The sequence below is a fragment of the Rhinopithecus roxellana genome, chromosome 14 (assembly GCF_007565055.1).
Source record: "Rhinopithecus roxellana isolate Shanxi Qingling chromosome 14, ASM756505v1, whole genome shotgun sequence".
In the NCBI taxonomy this organism is placed as follows: domain Eukaryota; kingdom Metazoa; phylum Chordata; class Mammalia; order Primates; family Cercopithecidae; genus Rhinopithecus; species Rhinopithecus roxellana.
Genome location: NC_044562.1, coordinates 42870838 through 42896436, shown reverse-complemented (window position 1 = coordinate 42896436; position 25599 = coordinate 42870838). Strand labels below are relative to the sequence as shown.

General features: G+C 41.7%; 1 protein-coding gene and 1 long non-coding RNA gene across 6 annotated transcripts in view; one reads left to right on the top strand and one right to left on the bottom strand.

Moving 5' to 3' along the window:
* Window positions 1–6621: 6621 nt before the first annotated feature.
* LOC115893137 lies at window positions 6622–25495 on the bottom strand. Of its 2 annotated transcripts, none has more exons than XR_004053075.1 (3): window positions 24343–24431; window positions 11135–11245; window positions 6622–6693 (listed from the first exon to the last, which is right to left on the bottom strand). It is a non-coding gene; the product is annotated as an uncharacterized LOC115893137 (long non-coding RNA). The 2 variants fall into 2 exon arrangements; XR_004053076.1 differs by lacking the exons at window positions 6622–6693; window positions 11135–11245 and adding exons at window positions 22632–23427; window positions 25265–25495 and having other exon boundaries at window positions 24343–24421.
* MYO1B (myosin IB) overlaps window positions 24601–25599 on the top strand; it is a 185279-nt gene continuing 184280 nt past the window's right edge. For 3 of the 4 annotated variants that reach the window (XM_010379774.2, XM_010379771.2, XM_030915967.1), the window contains exon 1: window positions 24760–24976. The gene's annotated coding sequence lies outside the window, so the exon portion shown is untranslated. Of the gene's footprint in view, window positions 24977–25599 lie in introns of all 4 variants that reach the window. The other variant, XM_010379768.2, reaches the window with a different exon arrangement.

The window sequence follows — 25599 nt, the reverse complement described above, 5'->3', positions numbered from 1 at the left end:
ATTAGTAGAGATGAGGGATCAATACTCAGTAATGAAAACAGAAAGAACAGTCAGAGGTGCAAGAGCAAAATCAGAAGGCTCAAGTGCCTTCCCCCAAAAATAATAAAGAAAGAGGAAGTGGTCAATGGTATTGAAAGCTCCTGAAAAGTCAAAGATGATGAAAACTAAAACATATTCTTGGTCTTGGTGACCTTAGCAAGATCAGTTTCTATGGAACACTAAAGGCAGAAGCCAGATTGCAATGAGTTGAAAGGCTAAATGTAACGTGAGAAAATGATGATGATAGATGCTGAATATAGTTAGATTCATTCACTTATACATTTTTATTGTGTGTCTGCTCTGTGCCAGATGCTCTGCTACATGCTGGGTTTGATATGGTTAGGCTTTGTGTCCCCACCCAAATCTCATCTTAAATTGTAATCCCCAGGTGTTGAGGGAGAGACCTGGAGGGAGGTGATTGCATTGTGTGGGTGGTTTCTCCCATGCTGTTCTCATGATAGTGAGGGAGTTCTAATGAGACCTGATGGTTTTATAAATGGCAATTTCCCCTGGACTTTTCACTCCACTCTCTCCTGCCGTCTTGTGAAAAGGTGCCTGCTTCCCCTTCTGCCATCACCGTAAGTTTCCTGAGGCTTCCCCAACCAGGTGGAACTGTGAGTCAATTAAACTTGTTTTCTTTATAAATTACCCAGTCTTGGGTAGCATATTTTTAGCAGTGTGAAAATGGATAATACAGAGTTCTTCTGGGTGGATGTCATACAAACAAGATTAGGACAAGATAATTTAGGATATTAATGAGAGTGGTTTAAATGATGGCCACAGGATCTTAGCTAGATAGAGAGAAAAGTGAAGGGATCAGGGATGACAACAGAGTGAGGAAGCTACTGGAGGTGTCGATGAAATGAAAGAACTGGAATTCCTGGAGTAATTGCTACAACCATGGAAGAGGAGCTTGTGAGCAGAGATTAAGATTTCTGAGTTCCTGATGTGAAATGTTGATGTGGCTCTAAGAATGGATGGCTGAAATGAAGGAGAGATGATGTCACGACAACCAGTTACCTTTTAAAATGCAAATTTGGATGTGTCATGCTTATATATAAAACTTCCCAGTTGCTCTGAGTGAAAAGATTTTAAAAATCCTTAACATGGTCTATAAGGCCTGCTCATTCCTTCTGGTCTCACCTCATGATGCTTCTTCCCAGTCACTCTGGTCTTTTCAAGTGCTGTTTTCTTGGCCTGAAATACTAATGCCCTCACCTAGCACAAAAGCTTTATCAAGTTAATCCCTACTCAACCTTCTGTCTTTAGGTATCAGCTAAATGTCACTGCCTCAAAGAGCCTCCTTTTCCCTCAGAGTGGCTCCATGAACTTTTCCTTCATAGCAATCATTATAAGTTATTTGTATTTGTGTGCTTTTTAAAAAAATATTTTTGTGTTTCTCCCACAAATGTGTAAGCCCCAGAAGAGTAGCAACTATGTAGGTTTTGCTACTTATTATATTCCAACAACTAGCACTGTGCCTAGCACATAGTAGGTGCTTTTAATAAATAATTGTTAAATGAATGGACAAATAAAGGGGTTAAGCAATTTGCCCAAAGTCATTAACTGAACCTACCAAAAATAACAATTTAATATTTATATTAATATTTATAAAATACATTCATTAAGCTTTATGCTTCTGTGACATTTTTCGTGTATGTCATAATGAGTGAAGGACACGAACAGATACAACAGGTAGTGAAGAAGACAAAAATTTAAAGAGATGGTGATAGAAAACAGGAGGGAACATATCTTGGAGGTTTGGAGGTTTGCTACGCCCTGAAGTCTCCCCTGGGGTTTCTCCCACGGAATGAGTGTTGTGCCAGAGCCAGATGGCCTCTTCCACAATTGCAAGAGGTCTTATCCTATTCCAGTCTCTCCTTCTGCCTGACCATTGTGGAAACTCTAAGTACATGCAAGCCTGTTCACAAGCAGTGGGTGCAGAGCAACCCCTGCCCTTTTTGAGTATTGGCTGCCAGACTAAGTGAAGAGAAGGTCAGTTGCTCAGCAGGCCCGAGCCTATCTCAAGTCTAGACCTGCCCATCTCTTCTGTGAGTACCTTGAACATTCATTGGTGTCAAAATGGCTTAACCTATTACCTGAGGATTTTCTGTGTGTGTATTTTCTTGTAACCCTATAGCCTTTCTTCCATTTTGCAGCTAGACGATGGGCCATCCACTGGCTCAGAAAAAAAAAAAAGAAGTGTTTCTCTGACTTGAATTCAAATATATAAAGCCTACAGGGAACAAGGCATTCTCAGGAGAAGTTAGTAGATTTGAGAGGATATGCAATGACGCAGGAACAAGATTTCCCACTGCAAAGGATCATCTGATGGGTCAAGAGTAGTAAGTGTCCCTATCAGAGGGGAAATAAAAAACATGAGCTGCTGGTTTGTTTTGGCTGGGAGACAACAGCAATCTCAGGGAAGTAGAGACTGCTGCCCCTAGTGGCAGAGAGAGATTGAAGAGGCTTCAAGATGTCAGAATAGAAATGGCTATGGGGTATGGCTATGGAGTTTGCCTAGATGCATGGGCCTGAGGCTGCCTCACAGAGTGCCCCCAGCCCAACTTGATGTGCATCTAATGAATGATTCCTGTATGCTCATGAAGAACACAGAATTGCTGAAGGCCCTTGGATAGCCCCTCAAACCCCACCTCAGGTCCAGTAACATGCAGGGGCCTAAGGAAGAACTTTGTCAGCAGGGACAGTCACTGGACCAGAAGGAGCTCTTTGGATGGGTGCAAGGCCCATCCAAGCATCAGTCTGAGTAGTTCAATCCCTGCAGGCCAGTGGGACAGCAGATCTCAGTAGATGCCAACTTGGATACCCGTCTATTTTTCCTAGCATCTTGATCCCTCAAACTTAGGCCTGACACCACGGAAAGAGAGAGGGAGGTCTTTAAATTGCCTACAATTACATTTCTGCCACTCGGATGAATCTAAATCTGATATGAATTGTAGACATTCACTATTTTCTATATTAAAGAAATGCACCTTTTTAAAACTAGAAATGGACTTCATATTTCTTGCCCACTTGAGTTTGTGGACAGAGATTCACATTCTACACACATATTGCTAGTTATTTCTTCCTGCATTCATGTCTGGTCTCCAGAGCTAGACTGCAAGATATTCAAGGTTCCAGAGTAGCCCATTCCTACCCTCTTTTCTTTCCACTAAGCACTTTGTACATAACAAGACACATTTTGAGAGAAACCCTATGGAATAGGATGTGAATAGTTGTTTCATTTACACGTGATTAACTAGAGTATCAGTTCAAGGGTTTCTCAGCTCTGATTTCATTTATAGTTGTACAGTTTTCCCCAAGTATTCATTTTTCACACTAAGAAATAAAAATTTGTCAAGCACAACCACAGGCAAGGCTTTACTTCTACCTCTCCCGGGGGATGTAGTCCTTGTCCTCAGGAACTTCTTATTGGAGATATAGACAAGTTATAGCTGATTGCATTGAACATGCATTGAGTTTAGGACAACACCTAGGAGGTTTTGTTGCCTGTTTTTAAATATGTGGATAATCTGAGTGCAAAAGTGATGAATGTTTAGTTGAGAACACTTGCAAAGTATAGAAGTAAACAAATTGTACCCATAAACTCAGAACCTGTAAAATTAGAGGTAATCAATGTTAACATTTTGGTATATATCATTATATATGCCTTGTAAAACTGTATCATGATCTATTGGAATTTGTTATTTAAAGAAATCCCTGATATACTACAGTAAATGAGTGTGAGTGCATGTGTGTGTGTGTGTGTGTGATTTTTTTTTCTTCTGAAAATGGGAAGATGTTATTATTAGAGTTTCACTGACCAAATGTATTCCATGACCAAATATGGTACACAGATGAAATAAACTAGAAAATGTATTGCAATTAGAAAAGGTTCAAATTCAGGTTTCTGACAGCTGGGTAGGGAGGGAAACCAAATAAAATATATACTTGAATCTGATCCATGACATAGCCATGAAAATAGTTCTGTTGATTAACTCAAATGTCACATTCTCACTGACAATCTCCTATAGTCCCTCAGGCAGAATTAGCCAGCTAGTCCTTCAGTGCTCCCAAATATTTGTACTATCTATCTATAATAATATATTCATTATTTTAATAAAATAATATATACTATTATTTCTATGTAATATTTAAGGGAAGAAGAGTAGTGTTATGATTAAGAACATAGATTTTGGATTTAAACAGCTGAAGTCTAATTCCAGCCCTACCAGCTAGCTATGTGACCTTGGACAAATTATTTAGCCTTTCTGAACCCATTTCCTCATCTGTGAAACAGTAATAATAACACCTTTATAGAGTTGCTGTGAGAGCAAAGTAGGACAGTATTTGTAAAGTGCTGACCCACCCCAAGACACAAAGTCAATAAATAGTAAGTGTAATTATTATTATTACAGAACTTGCCATATTGCATTTCAATGACTGGTTTAGGAATGACTCCCTCTTTGGACTGTGAACACCTAGACAGCAGGCCCTGGATCCTGGCCTCCATCTTTCCTAGCGGAGTAGCTCATAAACAGTAAGCAATCACAGGTGTTTGCTGGAAGATACAATAGTTATGGAAAGTGCCAGACCAAATGCTTCCCCTATCCCCAGAATCTTGTATAATGACTGAGCTATCTAGAACAAACTCTAACAGCAAAATATTAACTCTTACAATCAACATTATAGAAGGTCATTTCAACACAAACTAATATTTACTGAGCACTTAATATGTGCCAAGTTTTGTTCCAGGTCTTTACATTTTATTTAAACTACTTTATGAAGTGGATATTGTATCTTCTTTGACAGATTGGGAAACTGAGGCCCAGGGAGGGTCCTGTGAACTCTGTGATTCCTGAGATTTTGTTAAGGTCCCCAGGGAGTAGAGTCCTGGCTCTTTGTCCTTTCCTTTAACCACTGAGGCAGGAGGTGAGGTAGAAAAGCGACCATATTTTTTTTTTTCTTTAGCGAAACATTTTATTTTGCAGACCAACTCTCTTTTCTTCTCTGGAAAAGCAAACAAAAGAAATTCTTGCTTCATTCATAATTTTACCCCTGCTGAGGGTTCCAAATGAGGTCCCTGGAAGGATTTCTCTCATGCAGAGCCCTGTTCAAGGATGCAAATGAAGGTTACTGAACTCCACTGAGAGTCAGAACCATCCCAAGCAGTGACTATTTTTATTGAGAGGGTTTTGAAATAGACTTTTAATACAACTTTGAAAATATGTAATTCAAATCTTGTCTGTGTGCATGAAAACAATGAAATCACCTGTGAAACCATAACATTATCAATAAGCTAAATAAAATTGAGAGTAGAGGACATTAAGAATTTAAAAACGAACTTGCTCTCAAAGAGAATAGTTTTATCCCATATGATCCGTACTCTATGTTCATGACATTTATCAATTAGTGTCCATGTTGCCTACATGAGTGAAATATACGTTTTAAAAATAAGAAAAGCCTCGGAATTACTTTACTTCAAGTAAGCTGATTGGAATCCTTCCAGATTCCATTTTTGTTCCTATTGACCAGAAGTCTTCTGCCTTGGGAAAATATTTTTATTTCCCTCAGCCGTTCTAGATGTCCTACAAAGACCTGTATTAGGATGGGAAACGTTTTCTGAATCCCAAAGGAGTCCCCCCATTTGCCTGAAAGAGACAGCTAACCCATGTGTTGAGAGAGGCCATTCAAGAAGATAATGTCTCAGAATAATTTTTTCAAACATTCTATGCATATTGTCTTCATTCAGAGTGACAGTTGCCATATGATAGATAAAATGTGGTTCTAAAGAGCATCATATCATTTTTCTTCTTCATACATCATAAAAGATGCAAAAAAAGTCCCCTTTAAGAGAACAACTGCCTGGTACCTAGCCTATTTATTCTTTAAAATGTTTTCTTAATGTTTACTTCCAGAATTAGACACAGAAACAGCAGAGGCCACTACACTGACTTGAGATCAATTGCTACTCTTCTCTGGGGAAGTAAATTAATTAAAAGAAAGGGGTGAAAGGCTAGGTCCTTGAAATATGAATTTTGCCTGATTTTCACTAACATTCCCATAACAATAATAACTTAAAACACATTAAGTAGAAAAACTACTTCCATCTAGTGAAAGGATCTTGATGTACTAGTAAGAATTCATATGTAAACTATATGGTGAATTTTTAAGCCAATTAATCATAAAGGTAGTTGGTGCCTGCTCAGGATTGCTTTCTGTAGTAAAACAGGCAGCCCTTCCCTGAAAAAATACTTTGAAAAATACTAACATTGTAGAACTTTGTTCTGGAACTGAGAACGGGATTGCTTCAGCCGCAACTTTTGGAGGGAGATGATATTTGAATGGACGAAATGAGAAGTGGAATGCACTAACAATGGCAGGTAATGCCTTCATTACACTCAAATAATAGGCAGTCATTAGATGTCTGATGAATACATGTTGGAGAATGTTACTAGCATTGTGTTTAGAGCCATTAGGGATACTCCAGAAGTAATAAGAATCATTTAATCCCCTTAGGTGTGAGTTTATCGCTTCTTTCCTTCATTCATTCCATAAGTATTTATTGATGCTTACCATGTGCCAGGGTCCATCCCTAGGACCTCAGAATACACCATGAACATCACGGACACTGGATTTTGTGGAGCTGACAGGCTAAAAGGTAGAGAGAAATAGGTCAGGTATGGTGGCTCGTGGCTGTAATCCCAGCAATTTGGGAGGCCGAGGTGGGTGGATCACTTGAGATCAGGAGTTTGAGACCAGCCTGGCCTATGTGGTTGAAACCCTGTCTCCACCAAAAATATAAAAAATTAGCTGGGCGTGGCAGTGGGTGCCTGTAATCCCAGATACTCAGAAAGCTGAGGCAGGAGAATTGCTTGAACCCAGGAGACAGAGATTGCAGTAAGCTGAGGTGGTGCCACTGCACTCCACCCCGGGCAACAGAACGAGACTCCGTCTCAAAAACAAAAAGAAAAAGAAAAAAAAAAAAAAAAAGAAAAAGAAAGGTAGAGAGAAACAAAACAAAACGAAAAGCACAATCATAAGCTAGTCAATAACCACAGGTAGTACAGATAGTACAAATCTTCCTGGCTCTGGTCCTGTCTGCACTGAGATTAGGACATGCACAATGTGAGAAGCAACAAAGAAGGCTTCTCTTGGGAGCTCCGCCCACCCTGTTCCCTGTCTTATGGGACTGACTGGCCCAACCTTCAACATCTGAAGCACTCAATTAAAAAAATCAGATTTCGAATAGGACCACTGCACGGGGGGAAAAAAAACTGTCAGGATAATAAACACATTTTTTATGCTTCTGTTGAAAAACACTCATTTAGGTGTATTAGGCTTTAGTTATACTTGGCCATACCTGCTATCAGAATAATCAGGCAATTTAAAGTGAATTGGTTTCCTTGAGAACAATGGATTTATGATTGGTTCTGTAGAACAGTGATGATCATACAGTTCTCCTGACTTTCCTCTCACCTTCTCCCCACCCTTTATCACCACTCTCCTCCTTTAAATTGCCTTATATAGTTTAGTGAAAAAACAAAGTCTGGAGTCCACATCTTAATAAGCTTAGCCAATCTTATTCTCAGAAATTCTACTTCATTTGTGGTTCTGTTAAAAGGATGCTGTGTTCCTCTAATCTTCTATGTTAAAGTGTAATAATTTGCTTTTGATATATAAGGTTTCTCTACCATGCAGAAGGAGGAAGCTTAAGTTTGGCTTCATCTATTCCCTGTGGTCCTGGTTAGGCATGCCCTTTGGGTGTTATATATGTATGTTGAGGGAAGTCCCTGACCAAGGGATTGCTTGAAACACTCTGAAGAGATTTATAATTAATTTTAACATTGTACCACATATGGGAGGACGTAGGACATACCTTTTTTTTTTTTGAAAGAAGATCTCACTCTTTCATCCAGGCTGGAGTGCAGTGGCACCATCTCAGCTCACTGCAACCTCCGCCACCCCAAGATGATTAAAATCAGATGCCTAAAATCTGACTTTAGGCATTAGATTTTAAATGTCTGTGCTGTTGAACTGGAATTCACACTTAGGAGTCAGATGTTTGGACATTATTGCACAGCCTGTGTTGAACCTATTTTGCAAGTGGATCCACTGTTGCATGTGTGAACCATTGTTACTGCTCCTATTAACCAGTGTGACCAGATTCTGAAGAACATGGGTATGGGATGGAGCCAATTTGGCAGCACTTGGGGATGGATTACTCCTTGTTACTCTCCTGGGCAGGATCATGCAGTCAATGATAGCAGAAAAGCCAGGTAGCTGTAGAAGAGCAATGCCAGGTGGTCCAGTTCCATGCCAGGCAGGTGGAAGAAATGCTATTGGAGCACCCTGGGGTACAACTCCAGGCCACACAGCATAGGCGTGGCAGGCCAGCGAACACCAAGAGCAACAGACTTCTCCATTAGAAGGGAGGTGGCTCTTGCGAAAGAAATGTGTCTATTTGTCTGTAAATTAATAATCAGGACAGAATGTCAGGTGTTATAATCAAAAGCTGTGTCTCAAATTAAAGAAAGGCCTTCACACAATGTAGAAAGAAGACCTTTGATACTCACTAAAATGCATTGTTAACATGGCCCCTAGAATAAAATACCTCTGCCAGCACAGTGGCTCATGCCTGTAATCCCAGCACTTTGGGAGGCCGAGGCAGGTGGATGACCTGAGGTCAGGATTTTGAGACCAGCCTGGCCAATACAGTGAAACCCCATCTCTACTAAAAATACAAAAAGATTAGCCAGGCATGGTGGCAGGCACCTGAAATGCTATCTACTCAGGAGGCTGAGGCAGGAGAATCGCTTGAACCTGGGAAGCAGAGGGTGCAGTGAGCCGAGATGGCATCACTGCACTCCAGACTCGGGTGAGAGAGTCAGACTCTGTCTCAAAACAAAACAAAACACAACAAAACAAAAGAATAAAATGTCTATACGCTCTGAAGAGATCTAAAATTAATTTTAACATTGCACCAAATATTGGAGGACATAGGATGTATTCACCTTTTTTAAAATTTTTTTTGAGACAGGGTCTCACTTGTTTGCCCAGGCTGGAGTGCAGTGGCACGATCTCAGCTCACTGCAACCTCTGCTACCCCGGCTCAAGTTATCCTTCCACCTCAGCTCCGCAAGTAGCTAAGACCAAAGATGCTCACCATCATGCCTGGCTAATGTTTGTATATTTTGTAGAGATGGGGTTTCATCATGTTCCCCAGGCTGGTCTTGAGCTCCTGAGCTCAAGCGATCTGCCCACCTCAGCCTCCCAAAGTGCTGGGATTACACCATGCCTGGCCATATTCACCTTTTAACTGTGTATTCCTCTCATTTTTTTTTTTTTAAATTCCAGGGTTCTGTGATATAGTAGTTATCTAATGCTTGTCTGGATGGTTCTGTCTCAGGGTCACTCATGAGCCTGCATTTGAGCCCTGAACTGGGGATACAGTCATTTGAACATCTGTCTGAATGCTTCTGAGATGGCTCATTTAAAACGGCTGCTGGCAGGAGGCCTCGATTCATACCACATGAACGTCTCCAAGGGTTGCCTTAGTGTCCTCACAACATGACGTCTGGTTTTTCCCAGAACAAGTGATCCAAAGAGCCAGAAGCCACCATGTGTTTTATCACCAATCATGAAGACACACACACACACCACCACTTCTGTCATATTTTAGAAATGAATCAGTAGGCTGGCCCACACTTAAGTGGTGGGTGGGAATTAGGTTCTATCTTTTGGAGGAAGAACTGTTGAAGAATTTGTGGACACATTTTAAAATCTCCACATATAGTATTCATCTAGAACGTCAGGAAATGTGGTGTAGTCAAGACTGGGTACAAGAATTATGATACCCAGAGCAAAATGAAAATGCAGGACCCCTCTTTAAGAGTTTCCAGACAGTGATAACAGAGCATTAATCCAAGTGTGGGTCCTCTGAGGCACTGGGCCCCTGTGCTGTGGCCCAGGTCCCACCCCATGAAGCCAGCTCTAGCTATAGTGGTTAAGTGCATGAGCTTTGAAATTATGAGTTTGAGTCCCAGCATACAAATTTGAGTCCCACTGCATACAGATTATGTAACTCTTGGGGAAATTAATCCAGCTGAAATTCAACTTCCATTTCTCTAAAAGGGGTATGATTAATTTACCTATCACTTCGGATTCTTGTGAGCATTAAATCAAGTCAGTATTGGCCTGGCTTATTATTGTAGGCATTTGATAACTTGTCGATATTATAATGATTACCTTTAAGGAGCTTTAGTGGTAGAGAAGAAAAAAGGACTGAACTGATAACCAGGATTGGTGATTTAGTGGATTATCATAAACTCCTTAAAGTGGGAATAGCACCTTACGCTTTCTGCAGTACCAACATCTCTTTGACTTAGCATGGATTCCTGCATTCAGGAGTTTGAAAAACATGGCCTGTAAGCTACAACAAGAATGGCTAAGAAGATGTATTTCAGAAATGGCACGTTTTCAGCATTCTAAAAGGTAGGACCAAATACGGATTTTAAGAAAATCCACATAAGAAGATCAGTATTTCACTGGTTGTTGTAATACTAGGCATTTATCAGCACATTAGAAATGGTTGCCATGAACTTCTTTCTATTAATAACTCGGATGAGACTGAATATTACATGGGAAATTTCTCATAGCAGTATTCTCTTTGGTTGGCTCAAACAACAAAAACAAAAACTATTCCTGGATGAGGTCTTCATATTAGCAGAATGATTTCATGAAACACTTTATAGCTTCAGACAGGCCTCTGCTTCCTTTCTTACGCAGCTGAGCATGGCTCAGTAAAAGCCAACAACAATCCTCTGGCGTTTATACAAACTCCTCAGCCACAGCTCAGGTGTGCCAGGGCGGGCGCTCTAGCAATCCCACTTTGAAGATTCTATTTCAAACCAGATAACTGTCCTTTTAAAAGTTGACTGTTTTCATAAGGACTTTCTTCTACTAAGCTCTTAACCAAAGCATATTGCTGGGCCAAGACATCTTTACTCATCTGAAAAAATCCCACGCACCAGCCTATGAAGTAGAGTCCATGGAATCCAGGAAGTGTAGTACTGGGCTTTGAATTACTACTGACCTGCTGGGAGAGTTAATGCAGGTTCCAGAGGTGCCGCACCTGCCTCTTCTGAAAAGATGATATCATCAAAGACTTGAGTAAGGAAAGTAGGCAGAGGTGCGGGTTATTTATCTGGATGAGCAGACAAACAGGAAACATTAAGAAATATAGCAAGAGTTGGGCTCTTTTCACAAACACATTAACATCAAAAAAATAAACAAGCCAACTATAAGTGTGATTAGAGTTTTTTTTTCTTAACTCTAGGCGGCGTTGTGTTCTTAGCAATAGTCTTTTTCTCAAAGAACTTTATTTATTTCCCAATCCAAAATTAGTTCCTTAATTTGAAACAGCCATAAACAAACACTACTAAAGAAATCCCTTGGGCTCTTTTCTCCCACACCCTATCCCCACACACATGTTTTCTGCTGCTTTGTTTGTTCTCAGTTCTTTTTCCCTTTGTGCTGAACAGAAGGGCCTGCAGTGATTTGGCTTTCTGAAATCCCTTCATAAGTTTCTTGAAAGATATTTAAATTCCATTTTGACAGGAGAGAATTAAATTCACATTAATTTTCATCAATAATGAATTCAATCTAAACAAACTTCAGTAACATCAAAGTATGGATTTTAGTTATCTACTGGTTAAAAAGGTTGCTCGCAGTTCTCTAACTCTTATTGGCCTACTGTAGCCTACTGCTGTTCCGGGAGGATGAATGGAGCCTCTAATCAGAGCAGCTGTCCCAGCAACCTTGGAGAGAGATTCCCTCGCACCTCTTCCTCCACTACTTCTCTCTTCATTTTCTTCTTTATTTCCAATCTTTGCCAACCCCCCTTTTCCTCCGTACCTTTCTTCGTTTCACCTCCATTTCCCACTCCATATCAATGAAGAATTCCATAGCGATTTGGCTTTCCTCTTCAAACCCATCCCAACATTATCTTCAAAAAAGGGAATGTGCTGGTGATGTCCCTGGTTGCTCTGGCCTTTCCTCTGCTCTGCTGTCTATCACAGGGGATTGCATCTTCCAGTTCCCTTGCCCTCTGGCTTCCACATAGGCTGAACCGAAGGAAGGCATAAGCAGAAGAGTGGAGGGTGGGAAGAGGGAGGAAGCCAGGGAATTTCACCTCCTCTCTGTCTGTTTTGATGCTGTCTCTGGCAGTGGCTGCTTCTCTATGATTTTAGCTGCTGGCCAACAGCCCCTCCCTTCAGTCTCAGCATCTGTCAGGAATGCTCCCCACTGTGCTTCTGACTTCTCCTATCTTCCAGGCTTTGGTAACACCATCTTCTCCCTGAGTTTCTCCAGCCCTAGGGGAGTTAGTGGCTTCTGACTGCTGTTATTCTTTTGGTTATCCCACTGCTTAATTCCTGGGTTCTGCTTCTTCCATCACAGGTATGACAAGTTCCTGGCCAGGCATGGTGGTCCATGCCTGTAACCCCAGCAATCTGGGAAGCCAAGGCGGGAGGATTGCTCAAGCCCAAGAGTTTGAGACCAACCTACTCAACAAAGTGAGACTCGTCTCTAAAAAAAAAACTAAAAAATTATCCAGGTGCGATGGCACACATCTGTAGTCCCAGCTACTTGGGAGGCTGAGATGGAAGGATTGCTTGGGCCAAGGAGGTTGAGGCTGCAGTGGGCTGTGATTGTGCCATTGCACTCCAGCCTAGGCAACACAGCGAGACCCTGTTTCAAAACCAAACCAAACCAAACAAACTAAAAACACCAAAAAACAAGTTCCTGTATTAAATTCCTCATGTTTGAGACACCTACAGTGGTTTCTGTTTTCTTAATTGGGCCCTGACCAAAATAGGGGGTCCAAGATTACAACATCTCAGGTAACAGTTCTCTAGAGCAGAACATTGGACAGTATTACTTTATTCTATGCTCCTTGGAGTTCTTATACACATGATAAGCCACAAAAACAAACAGCTATTAAAATTCAATGCCCAAGGTAAGTTTGGGGTGAGGTGAGGTGAGAAAGACTAAGGAAGCAGATGGAGCATTGTTTCCTCTGTGCACCTGGGGCATCTGTGGTTTTCACTCTCCCAGACATGGAACAGAGGATTTTCTGACTTTGCCTTGCTGATATGGACTTTACAGCAAGATGTTTCATGAGATTTGCAAGTCACTTTCCCTTTCATTCCCATCTGAGTGGGCACATCCTCTCTGCTTCGCACCACTGCCTCTGTCCTCCAGTAATGTGTTTTTCATCATCACATGTGTAATAATTTTGAATCTCACCTGATAGCAGCATCCCCTGGCTTATAAATGTGGGAAATATTTGCTATGGAGGAGTGACTTGTAGCACTTTGTGAGTCAAAGGCCTTTGGGAGAATCTAAGGGATGGTCAAAATCCTTTCCGCAGAGAAAAATGCACAGATACCATGATTGTGAGTGAGCCTGTGTACATGTATGTATGTTCATGAGGTGCATACACACGCAACGACACACACTTTGGCATAAAGCTTGTCAATCCCAGATTCAGAACCCCACCCCTACCATGTATGGTCCTTGGCCATATATTATTCTTCTGTCCACATTCAGGATGCCCTAGGTAGTACCTATTATGTAACTATAGTTTTATAAATAACTTAATTTCTTCCAGTTTACCTCCTTTTAAGTGATGAATTAAACTTCAAAACATGGAGTCTGTCAGACACTATTTTTGTGTCAGATACTTTGGACTCACCCTAAGGAAGATAGTTCCATGTTTTACTTGTGTAAAAAGATGTCTCTATAGTGATATTAAAGGATTCTGTATGTGAAACTGTAATTTCCTCCTGCTGTTTTAAGATATTCCTCTTTCTTATTGGCACCACATGAGATAAAATTCGGTGACTGGGGCAGAGATTTATGAAGTGTTATTGTTGAATATATGTGTATGTTGCTTTCCTGTGGTGAAAGACCTGTAACCCAAAACTTCCATTTTGGGATTGATTTGGGGCCTAGTGTAACATGTACGCTGTAATAAGTCACGGCAGATGCTGTCGATTTACTTCCTGCTGTCCCATGTGGGCTCCAGGGTGGATAATTTTGCTCATTCTTTTGGCCTTTGCTGTGGCTTGTCAAAAACTGGACTCATGTTCGTAACTCTGAGAAGTGCTCAGCTGTGAAATAAGTACTGAAAAGATGAAAAGCAATTGATCCTGAGTCATTGTGATCATTCAATCCTACGTAAGCAAGAAATAAGTATTTAAAGTGTCCCAATAAATCTTCTCTTTGAGCTTAAGCATTTAGAAATTTAAAATACTTATAGATTGACTTGTGAAGGAAGATTAGGAAAAATATATGTATTGGCTCTGAAATAGAGATATAAGTTATTATGAAACATTAGTGATAAGTTGAGTGGGGTCAGCCTAGTGCATCTGTTTCTGCAGAAGTGGGAATTCTTTAGCATCAAGGTATGAGAGTGTATAGCAGAAGTACAGGAGATATCAATTCAATCACTGTCTAGAAATAAAATATCTGCTTTATTTAAACATCGTAGCTATTATATTTTTGCGTTTTACAACTATTACACAAAAATTATTGGGGTTTGCTATAAGAAGATGGGGTAATCTTTCAAAGTGCATGATAACAGCTATGAAGGAGCCATTAAAGAAGATACTGGAAACACTTGGTATTCATTCATTCATGCATGCATGCATACAGGCATGCATACAACAAGCATTACTGAGTTCCCACTATATTCCAGGACTTACGTTAAACACAGCATTGGAAAATAAATAGACATGATTCTGCCCTCAAGTTTGTCTCAGTGTAGTGAAAGAGACTGATAATTGAATAGGCAGTTTGATCATCGTGTGATATACTCCATGATAGAGGCAACAGAATTTTATTGGAGCACTGAATAAGTGCTCTTTTCTTGTTTGGGGGATCAGGAGACCTTTTCAGAGGAGGTAACGTTTTCTGTCTCAACTAAACACACACACACACACACAAATTAGCTGGGCATGGCGGTACAGTCCTGTAATCCCAGTTACTCAGGAGGCTGAGGCAGGAGAATCGCATGAACCCCAGAGGCGGAGGTTGCAGTGAGCCGAGATCATGCCACTGCACTCCAGCCTGGGTGACAGAGCGAGACTCCGTCTCAAAAGAAAAAGAAAAAGAAAAAGAAGGCAGTAGGATGCCACGTGTCAGAGGAGTCAAATGCTACGAGGACCCAAAATTCCCTTTAAGATGTGGCAACTGGTGGGGCACGGTGGCTCACACATGTAATCCCAGCAGTTTGGGAGGCTGAGGTGGGAGGATCACTTGAGCCCAGGAGTTTGAGACCAGGCTGGGCATAGGGAGACCTCCTCCCTAAAAAAATAAAATAAAATTAGTCACCAGGTATGGTGGCATGCGCCTGTGGTCCCAGCTACTTGGGAAGCTGAGGCGGGAGGATAACTTGATTCTGGGGTTGCACCACTGCACTCCATTCTTGGTGACAGAGTGAGACCTCATCTCAAGAAAAAAAGAAAAAAGGAAAAGATGTGGCAATTGACAGAGCACTGCAGACCTTGGCAAGATCAGTTTTAATGTACTCATAAGAGCAAAGAACTGGAGTGTGAAAGGGAAGTGAGATAGACAGAAACCATATACTAAACTTTAAAAAACTTGACTGGTGGGTAGACAGCTGTTAAGATCCAGGCTTCTTTTTCAATAAACATAAAAAATTCACTTTGTTACCTCTAAATTCTGATCAGATAGAGCCCCCTTCTCCCAGAAGATTACAGCTTAAATTTCTGGATACTTCCACCTACCAAACTGATTTCTTAAAACTCTGCTTATTTTATTATAAAAGCAATCTTTTTTCAAAAATATATTTATCATATAGTATATTACAAAACATCATCCAATACTTAAGACTTTGATATGCCCTCCACACACTAAGGTTACTAATGAAGATAGAGTTCACCTGGACATCTCAGTGCTAGGGGTAGGAGGGGGTATAATCTTTAAGTTACAAAATTTATTTCAAAAGCAAAAAGTTATGGATAAACTATTGAACAGAAACCAGGTAGAACTATGTTGGTTGCAATAGCAACTAGGTTAGGAAACAGCTAGTTTGGAGTTTGAAGATTTCATATGTATTAGTTTGGGCTGCTATAATGAAAATACCATAGGTGGGGTGACTTAGACAATGTTTACTTCTCATGGTTTTGGAGACTGGGACTGTTTATTTCTCATGGTTTTGGAGACTGGGAAGTCCAAGATGAAGTCACTGACAGATCTGGTGACCGGTGAGGGCTTGCTTCCTGGTTGATAGGCAGTCACCCTCTTGCTGTATCCTCACATGGCTGAGAGAGTGAACACTGGTCTTTCTCTTCTTAAAAGGAAACTACTCCCATAATGGGGGTTCTACCTAATCACCTCCCAAAATCCTACCTTCTAATACCATCCCATTGGGGGTTAGTGTTTCAACATATGAATTTTGAGAGGACATAAACACGCAGTCCATAATACCATATATAAGTCATCACATATATGTATTGGGCCAGCCATTTTTGAAGGCTCTAGCAGATACATGTACCACCCCCTCCCCCATCTCTATCAGCTCTACCTAAAATCCTGACTTTATTCTTTCTTTTGCATTAAGGCAAGCTCATTAAACTGGCCCAAGGATCTTGGATGCATCGCCCTTGGCAGATTGTGTTTCTTCTTTGAAATTCTTCTTTAAAGTGGCCCTCACTGCCAACCACCAAGCCTGCAATGGGGAGACTTCCCTCAGCACTCCTATCCATGCCTCCCACCCTGTCTACTACCTTGGACACATGACATTATGATATGGAAAGAAGAATCTCTTCTGGAAAAGAGTGCAATAAAGAAATCCAAGGACCCTGTACTCAAAGCAAATGTTCTCCATGGGTGATTAGTATAAACCCTCATTCAGCATGATTTGGTCATCAGATCTGCCAGTCTCTAACATGACCTAATGGGAAAAGATCACCAAGCACTGAAATGTCCTGATGGAAGAGTATTGGAAAACCACTCAAGCAATATTTACCTATTTATGTTTTCAGTTGGGCCAATTCAGAAAAACAACAAAAATTTGCAGGCCACATATTTTGTCCAAGATGAAAACAGCTTTATTATTTTTTCCTGATTATAAAAATAATACATATTTATTATTACAAAACTTGAAAGTTATTTGTATGAAAAGAAGTAAATATAGCTTGAAATCTGAAAGTCCATAGTGGGCCACAGTTTAAAAGGCAATTCAAGTAGTTTCTTTAATATTTTACTTGATTGGCTAGAAAAATATTGATGAGTGACTTTTAGTCACTAAATTTTTGAATATTTTAAATTCGATATTTAAATGTCTGGAAAAGAGGAAAAGCTGTTCTCTAATCTTTTACTCAGAATTGAAATCCTGGATTGTGCTGTAGCCCTTGAGCCCTAGGTTGCACATTACTGATTTAAAAACACTTGGAACAACACATAAGGGGTCAAGGGGGCTGGTGAGGCCTGGGGGAGCCTGGAAACAGCATCAGGGCCCTCGCTGCCTTGGGACTGGAGGGACGTTACAAAGGAAGAGGCAGTATATCCGAGGAGACAAAGACCTGAAGCTAGACCCTATCTTCTAGGAGGTCAAAGACCCTCACCATCATGTTTACCATCCTGTTGTAGTGACAGGGCTAGCACAGGATTAAATAGATACTCAGTAAATACTTCTTGATGTAGGACAAATTTCATCTACTTCACTCTGTGGCCCTGGGCTAGTAGTGCCTGATCACAAGTCACTAGAATGGAAGGAGTCCTCAGGGTTGAGACTGTTACATGTCTGATAATCTAGAACGATTACAACACCCATCAAAGTTACCCAGTGGGACTAAAAGTACCAAGGAGCTTATGTACCAAAAATAAAGAGCTTCTTAGAGCTTCTTCTTCCCCTGCCCAGGGTAAACCTTCAGGGTGATAGCTGCTTTTGACTGATAAAGATTTATAAAGCAAACTATAAAATTATAAAACATGATTTTCAATTTAATGCAACTGTGGACGTGAAGAAACATGCAGGTCTTTGAAGGAACCCCTCAGAGAGTAGATAAGAGTTTTGAGGAGACTAGGAACGAAGGACTTTTTGAAGCAATTTATAGACCCAATGCCCCTGAGGGGAAAATGTTTGGGGCCCATGAGCTGTGTCAAGATTATCTCAGGTCCAGACTCAAGATCTATGGGAACTTTGTAGCATTCCCAGTCACTGAGAGGGGCCTTGGGGGCAGATGAGGTTGGGGCCTGGCAAGAGGGCCCCTACGAGTGTAAGACAAGCTTCTGCTCCCTGCTCTTACTCATATTGGCACGAATGGGTTTCAGGAAAAATACCCATAGTGTAGCATGTGTCTAATGGGAAGGACTACGCAAGTATCTTTATTTAGTAAAGGCCATGCTTGTCCTGGGGAGGTGGGTTGCTTGTCAACACCCTGACCTCCATGGTCTGATTCTTCCTCTGCATGAGATGGGCTGTACTTTTGGTGCTACTCTCTACAAAGTTTTTCCAGCTTTATTCAAAGCTTAAGAAGAGCATTCCTACGAATCCATCAGCAAGAACTGCTTTTGTCCTACCTTGCACTCTGGAAAGTCTTTAACGAGATATCTGAAATTCTTGGCTGAGATTATAGGCTAACTTGATTTACCTAACATAATAACTCATGAAGTTAGTTCATCAATCTAACACTACTGAATACTTTCTATGTTCCTAGGCTCTGAGGACACAATAGTGAACCAAACTCCAACTTCATGGAGCTTCTCATATTGTACAGATGTCAACGTAGCTGAAATAATGGGCAATTAACCTTTTGCTTATATTTCTAATTTAAATTTTGGTTTACTCTGTCAATGGCCCCTAAACCTAGAGTTATGCCATTTTGGTTGTTAATACAATAGGATATTTTTGAGTTATCACAATTACCTTTCTCTATCAGCATTTTCATATGCTAACACCTGTGATGAATGTATGTGCCAGATCAAATATATGGATTTAGTTTTAGGGACTGAAGCAGAAGCAGACTATTACATCATATATTTGCTAAATTACTTTTCATTTGGTATAGGCGGCCAGTATTTTTTTTCTTTGCCATAATATTTGCTTTTCCTTGCAGTACTCCTAGGGTCTCCCCAGCAACGAGATGACAGCTCCTGAGTTATCATTAGAAAAATGAAAATTATTTTTTAAAAAGATTGGGAAAAAGTATAGCCATTTTTCAGATTGATTTATTGTTTCACAGCTAGGTTTTGCCATCATAGTCCTAACTGGCTGTAACATGAGAAGAAATAAAAGAGACAATTATTTTACTAGTTGAAATGACAGAATGCTAAATTATAAAATGTCAGGGGAAAAAATTAAGGCAATTTAAATTTCCTGGCTATGGGTCTATAATGTATTTGAGGCTCAGAGTACTCTGAGCTGTGGAGAAATGCATTTTGTGGAGAAAAAATTATACTTTTTTCACTGCCTGATTTTAGTGCTCGAATTACATCTTTTTTAAAAAAAATAAAGAATTGTTCTTGATTTTCAAATAGTCTAGTACAGTACCTACAAGGGAGCCTATTTGTGAGCTTTTCAAATTCCTCTTTTTATCCTCAAATAGCTTTAGTAAATTTTCTCCCTGCCTGGGATAAGTTCCATTGGTCTTTTTACCTTCAAATATTCTTGATGTCATTTATCTATAGTTTGTTAAATACTTAGAATAACTGAGTTGTGTTTTTACCGCTGAGTCTTGGAGGCTGACAATGCTATAGAAACTTTTTTTTTTTTTTGGTAATACTTAATCTGAATTTCAAATAATACTTTAAACATGAAGCTCTTATTTTTAAAGCACTCTTTAAATTAAATATATTTTAAAAGATTTTCTTTTGTATGAAGCTATTTAAGAAATAGCTAACTCAGTGCTTACTGCATTTAGAGGACTATCCTAAACTAAGAGACACATACTAAAGAAATAATACAGTACACTTGACCCTTGAACAACTTGGGGATTAGGGATGCTGACCCTCCATGCAGTCAAAAATTCACGTACAACTTAAACTTAACTACTAATAGCCTACTGTTGACATATTAGCCTTATTGATAACGTAAATGGTCTATTAACACATATTTTATATTGTATCATATATTGTATTCTTACAAAAAAAGTAAGTTAGAGAAAAAGGAAATGTTATTAAGAAAATCATAAGAAAGAGAAAATAGATTTGCTATTCATTAAGTGGAAAGTCTTCATCCTCATCCTCTTCACGTTGAGTAGGCTGAGGAGGAGGAAAAGGAGGAGTGGGTCTTGTTGTCTCAGGGGTGGCAGAAGAGGAAGAGCTGGAAAAGGCGGAAAGCAGGCAGGAGAGGAAGCCACACTCAGTGTAAGTTGCCTGCCTCAGCTTCATCATCTCTAAAATGGGATTATGATATAACCTATCTCATTGGGCTGCTGTGCGGCTTCAAAGAGTTAACACGTATGTAGAGCATTTAGAATATTTCCTAGGACAGTCAGCTCTCTAAGACTGATCTTATCTCAGTCCTGGTGTTTTCAAACTGATTGACTAGTTTTATCTAGAGGCCTACTATCTAGTTGGAGAAGTCAAACATCCAGAAGAGGATACATAAAAAGATTTCATGACCTGGGGCAAATTAATAGGTACTGAGAGGATGTGGCATTCAGATGCTACCATAGTAAAGAAAGCAGAATCTAATTCAAGATGATGGTTAGGAATAGGTGAAAACTGAATTTAGTTTGAAAGGATAAGTAATGGCTGGGAATAGTGACCCACACCTGTGATCCTAGTGCTTTGGGAGGGCGAGGCAGGAGGATCACTTGAGGCCGGGGCTCAAGGCCAGCCTGGGCAACAATAGTAGGACTCCCATCTCTACAAAAAATACAAAGAAATTAGTTGGGTATGGTAACATGCACCCGAAGTCCTGGCTGCTTGGGAGGCTGAGGCAGGAGGATTGTGGAGAGGATTGTTTGAGTTCAAGGTTACAGTGAGCTATGATTGTGCCACTGCACTCCAGCCTGGGTGACAGAACGAGATCCTGTCTTTTTTTTTTTTTTTAAAAAGATAAGTAAAGCAGGTGAAAACTGGGTGGGTATGTGAGACAGAAAATACAGCAAAAACAAAGACCGAGAATTTTAAAGACAGAGAGTCTTTAACACATGATGTAAAATAACTAAGGACAGACAGTATGAGTCTCTGGCCAAAACTGTAAACTTAGTTGAACAAAGACAGAGCCAGTGAGAAAAGTCTAAAAGTATGACTTCCAGTCCACTTTTCTGTTTGCTACATCAAAATGAGGCAGAGGCAGGTCATACAGTTCTTTCATCAGTCTTCTTCTCAATGTTGAACTCCTTTTAATTTTCTTGAAAGGGCTCAAGTAAAACCAACTAAGAAAAAATAAGTCTTACATGCCTAGTGGTAATTCTCTTCCTGGGACACACTGAGATATGCTTTTAATTCTACATTTTCCACAAGGATGGCAAGATTTCAATTGAATGAATTTAAATTGTTGCATGTTTCCATTGAGGCAAAGCACACTTCTTGTATTCTTTTACTGCATTCTTATAATTTGATAATTTATGTTTTTCACCCTAAATCTCAATAATAGTTTTCTTTTTATTTCTTTCTGTTTCCTCCAAATAGATTGAGGAGAAAGTAAAAAATGCCTTTGTAATTAATGGATTTTTTTATCTATTCTTTGTTTTTTTTTTGAGGTGGAGTCTTGCTTTGTCACCCAGGCTGGAGTACAGTGGCGCGACCTTGGCTCACTGCAACCTCCGCCTCCTGGGTTCAAGTGATTCTTCTGCCTCAGCCTCCCAAGTAGCTGGTACTACAGGAGCGTGCCACCACGCCTGGCTAATTTGTGTATGGTTAGTAGAGATGGGGTTTCACCATATTGGCCAGGCTGGTGTCGAACTACTGACCTTGTGATCTGCCTGCCACAGCCTCCCAAAGTGCTGGGATTACAGGTGTGAGCCACTGAGCCCAGTCCGTTACCTATTCTTGACAATAACTTTAATCCGCTTTTTATAATTTCATAAGTTGCTGATTGATTGGTTTTTGAAAAAAATGGCCAGGAAGGTAAAAGTGTTTTAAAACCTCATGGTATGTCTTCAGAAGCTTGGGTTTTGAGATTTATGAAAACTAGGTAAACAGTATTTTTAAAAGAGAGGCATGGTTTTTCTCTAGAAATATTTTTAGCTAATAACTTGGTTCATTTTCTTAAGTGTTTATTAGGATGTGTTCTACAGTTTCTATTATTTTCTTTTTTGAACTTGCTAAAAGCAGAAAGTCTTAATTGTCCCCACTATGCTAGGTCCATCTACAGGCAGAACTGTTCTGACATAATTGTGTCCTATCCCTTTCTTGAGTCAGGAGTTTCAAAACTTTCGTTCCAGCAGCTAGCTCTTTCAATAGACCTACTCAGCACACAGTTGCCTCAAACCTACTTTTTCTAAAATCTGGCCACATCCCAAGATCAAAAGTTTATAGAATTTCCCCACTCTTCAATTTGTTTACATCTTATATTCATGAACCTACCATCTGCATTTCCGCTATTTTTGAAAAGCTGAACTGGACAGTAGAGGTCAGAAGTTCCACGAACTGTCAAACTGCTATAAGCAGTTACTTCAGAACCTAAACTCAGACAAGCAAAATGGAGAAGTGAGTCTAACATATGTCACCAGGTAGCAGGTTCATATGTTGTCTGTTGTGAAGGCTGGGATCTCCAGGGTTTTCATTATGCTAGGTTATCAAGGTCTGAGGTAGTGTGCTTGATAGTTTATGGTGAAGACTATAGAATCAGATTGTCTAGGTTCAAATTCCAGCTCTGCCATTGTTCTAGGTGTCTATTGCTATGCAACCACCACCCGGATGACAATCTTTTATTATTATCACTTACGTTTCCGGGGCCTGACTTGGCTCAGCTAGGTTTTCTCTCTAGGTCTCTCAGACAGCGTGGTCAGTCAGTGACTGTGGCTGGAGTTCTTTCAAAAGCTTGCCAACTCACATGCCTGGTATAAGTTGTACTGGCAGTAGACTGGGTCCTCGGCTGGCACCATCAGCCCAAACACCTACACATGGCCTTCCCTGTGGCTTGAGCTTCCTCACAATATGGCAGCTGGGTTCCAAGGGTGAGTGTCCCAAGGGAGAGCCAGGTGAAAACTTTGTCTCCTTTTATGACCTAGGTTTGGAAGTCACATAGCATCACATCTGCTGTATTCTATTTGTTACAATCAAATCACTAAGTCCAGACCATATTCAAAAGGAGGGCAATTAATATCCACTCTCTAATGGGAGTCTTCAAACCACCATAGCCATGTATTCCCTGAAGACCTCTCTGTCCTTGGCTTTGCTGGTCTGTAAAACAAGGATAATGAGAGAAACTTACCTCACAAAGTTTTGGTGAGGATTAAACAAAGAACAGTCCCTGGTACCCAGCATGTGTTAGTTTAGGACATTATCGCACCACCTGTACATCCATCTGAAGTGATGCTGATGGTGACATCTAATGATGGGGCAGTTCCCAGCAGATACAGTCTGTGAAGGTCCCACCTTTCCAAACTCTACTAGTGGCATTTAACAAATCCCAGCGCCTGTGGTTCTTATGCCAGTGGGAACAGTTACTATATATGGTCTGATTTCTTTAGTTCACCTCACTTTAGTGACAGTTTCCAGATACAGGTCAGTCCATTTAAACCTGTCCCATTTATGGCAATTTATTTCATTACAGGATAAAGTAGTTAGAACCATGAGTAATAATTACTGTGTCTACAGTGCTTTTAACACCTCACTCAAGTAATCCTCACCTCACCCAGTGAGTAAGTTTGAATGCGCACCCTTCCCTGTGCGGAGATGAAGAAACCAGGACCTGGATCAAGAGGATTGTTCTAAATTCTCCAATGAGGCAATAGGGCTTGAGTGAGAAGGTGTGTGTGTGGGGGTTGTCCCGATTCTCTGGCCCCTACATGCCTGTATAATATACCTCATCACTGATCATTACTCAAGGCCAGTTAATACACTCTATTCAAATATGTATGGATATTTCAAATTTCTTTTAAACTACCTCTCATTTATCTATAACATAAAGAATTGGCCAGTAGGTATTACCCACAATGTGAGATCAAGTAATTTAAAAGATACTAAAAGCCTTGTAAATGAAGAAACACCACACCATTCAGTATTCTTTTTTCTTTTTCTGTTAAATTAATATTTTCTGATATTCTTGGCATCCAAACATTTTCATCTTGTGGAGGAGGAAAAATTGAGACTTACTTCCACTCTTTGCCGGAACGTGACCCCAGGCTGGCTTCGAGTTGTCAAACGTTGTATTTCTCATTTTATGTCAGTAAGTCTGGAAGAAAAAAGGTAGAAAGACTGCCTTCCGTGGGGGCCGCGACGGTCGCCCCTCTTTCCCTCAAGCCTCGTCCCATTCAGGCTCGTCCCGGGTGGGGAGGGTCGGGCCGCAAACACGCAAGGCGCGGAGGCCGCCACGACGCTCACCGGGGGGCGCTGTGAAGCCGGCACCGGGCGGCCGGAGGTGAGTCGGCTCGGAGGCGGTGGCTCCTGTTCCTGCCCGCGCGCCGAGGGGCGAATCCCAGGCAGCGAGGTCGTCGCCCCCGCCCCTCGGCCGGCCCCTCCGCCAGCGGGCTAGAGGGGAGTGGCCGGGCTCCTCCCGCCGCCGCGGAGCACTCCGCAGCCGGGTGCGCACGGGAGTCTCAACCGCGGCGCGTGGCGGCAGTGCCGGAGCGCTGGGCGCGCAGTCGGCCAGCAGCCGCGGGACAGCCTTGGCCGAACAGCCGCGTCTGGAGCCCCGCAGCCCCGGGCTGGGCCCGCGTCCCGGAGCGCCACCGGAGAGCGAGGACGACGTGGAGGCGGAGTGGCGCCCGGCGAGGTAGCGCCAGGCAAGGTAGCGCGAGCGCTTTCTCTCTCCCCTGCCCTTCTCGCTGCGTCCGGCCGCGGCTCCCGAGGCGCACGCCCAGCGCCTTTGTGCCCGCGGTCCCTGGCCCCGTCGCCCCCTGCGGGCGGGGGTCAGCGGGTTCTGCCGCTGTCTCGGGGGAGGCGGCGCTGCGGCGGGAACCGCGCACGCTGTAGGTCGCGGAGGGTGGTCGTGACTCCGCAGTGGCGTCGGGGGTGGCGGGAGGGAAGAAGGTCTTGTAAACTAAGTTGCTCGCTCTTTGCCCCATGCCTGTCCTACCTGTGGGGAGAGTCGAATCTCGGCTGTCCTCGTGTTCACCCACAGCCCCTCCATCCCTCTGGCCCACAGCTGTTTCCTGGCTCCCTGGAAAGACACGGTGTGGCCTCCTGCGGGCAGGAAAGCGGAGGGAGAACAATGGGGCGTCCTGGGGAGTGGGGTTCAGGTGCGGTGTGCCCCGGCGGCGGCGGGGGAGGAGGGGCCCGGGACGCTGTGGCCCTCCCTGCGCGTGCAGCTGCGCTCGCCTCCTTTGTTCCGCCGCAGCGGAGGGGGTTGCCCTGGGTCTCGTTTCCTGCCCGGGATGGGATTGATTCACGGTCCCAGAGAGGGAAGGGGAA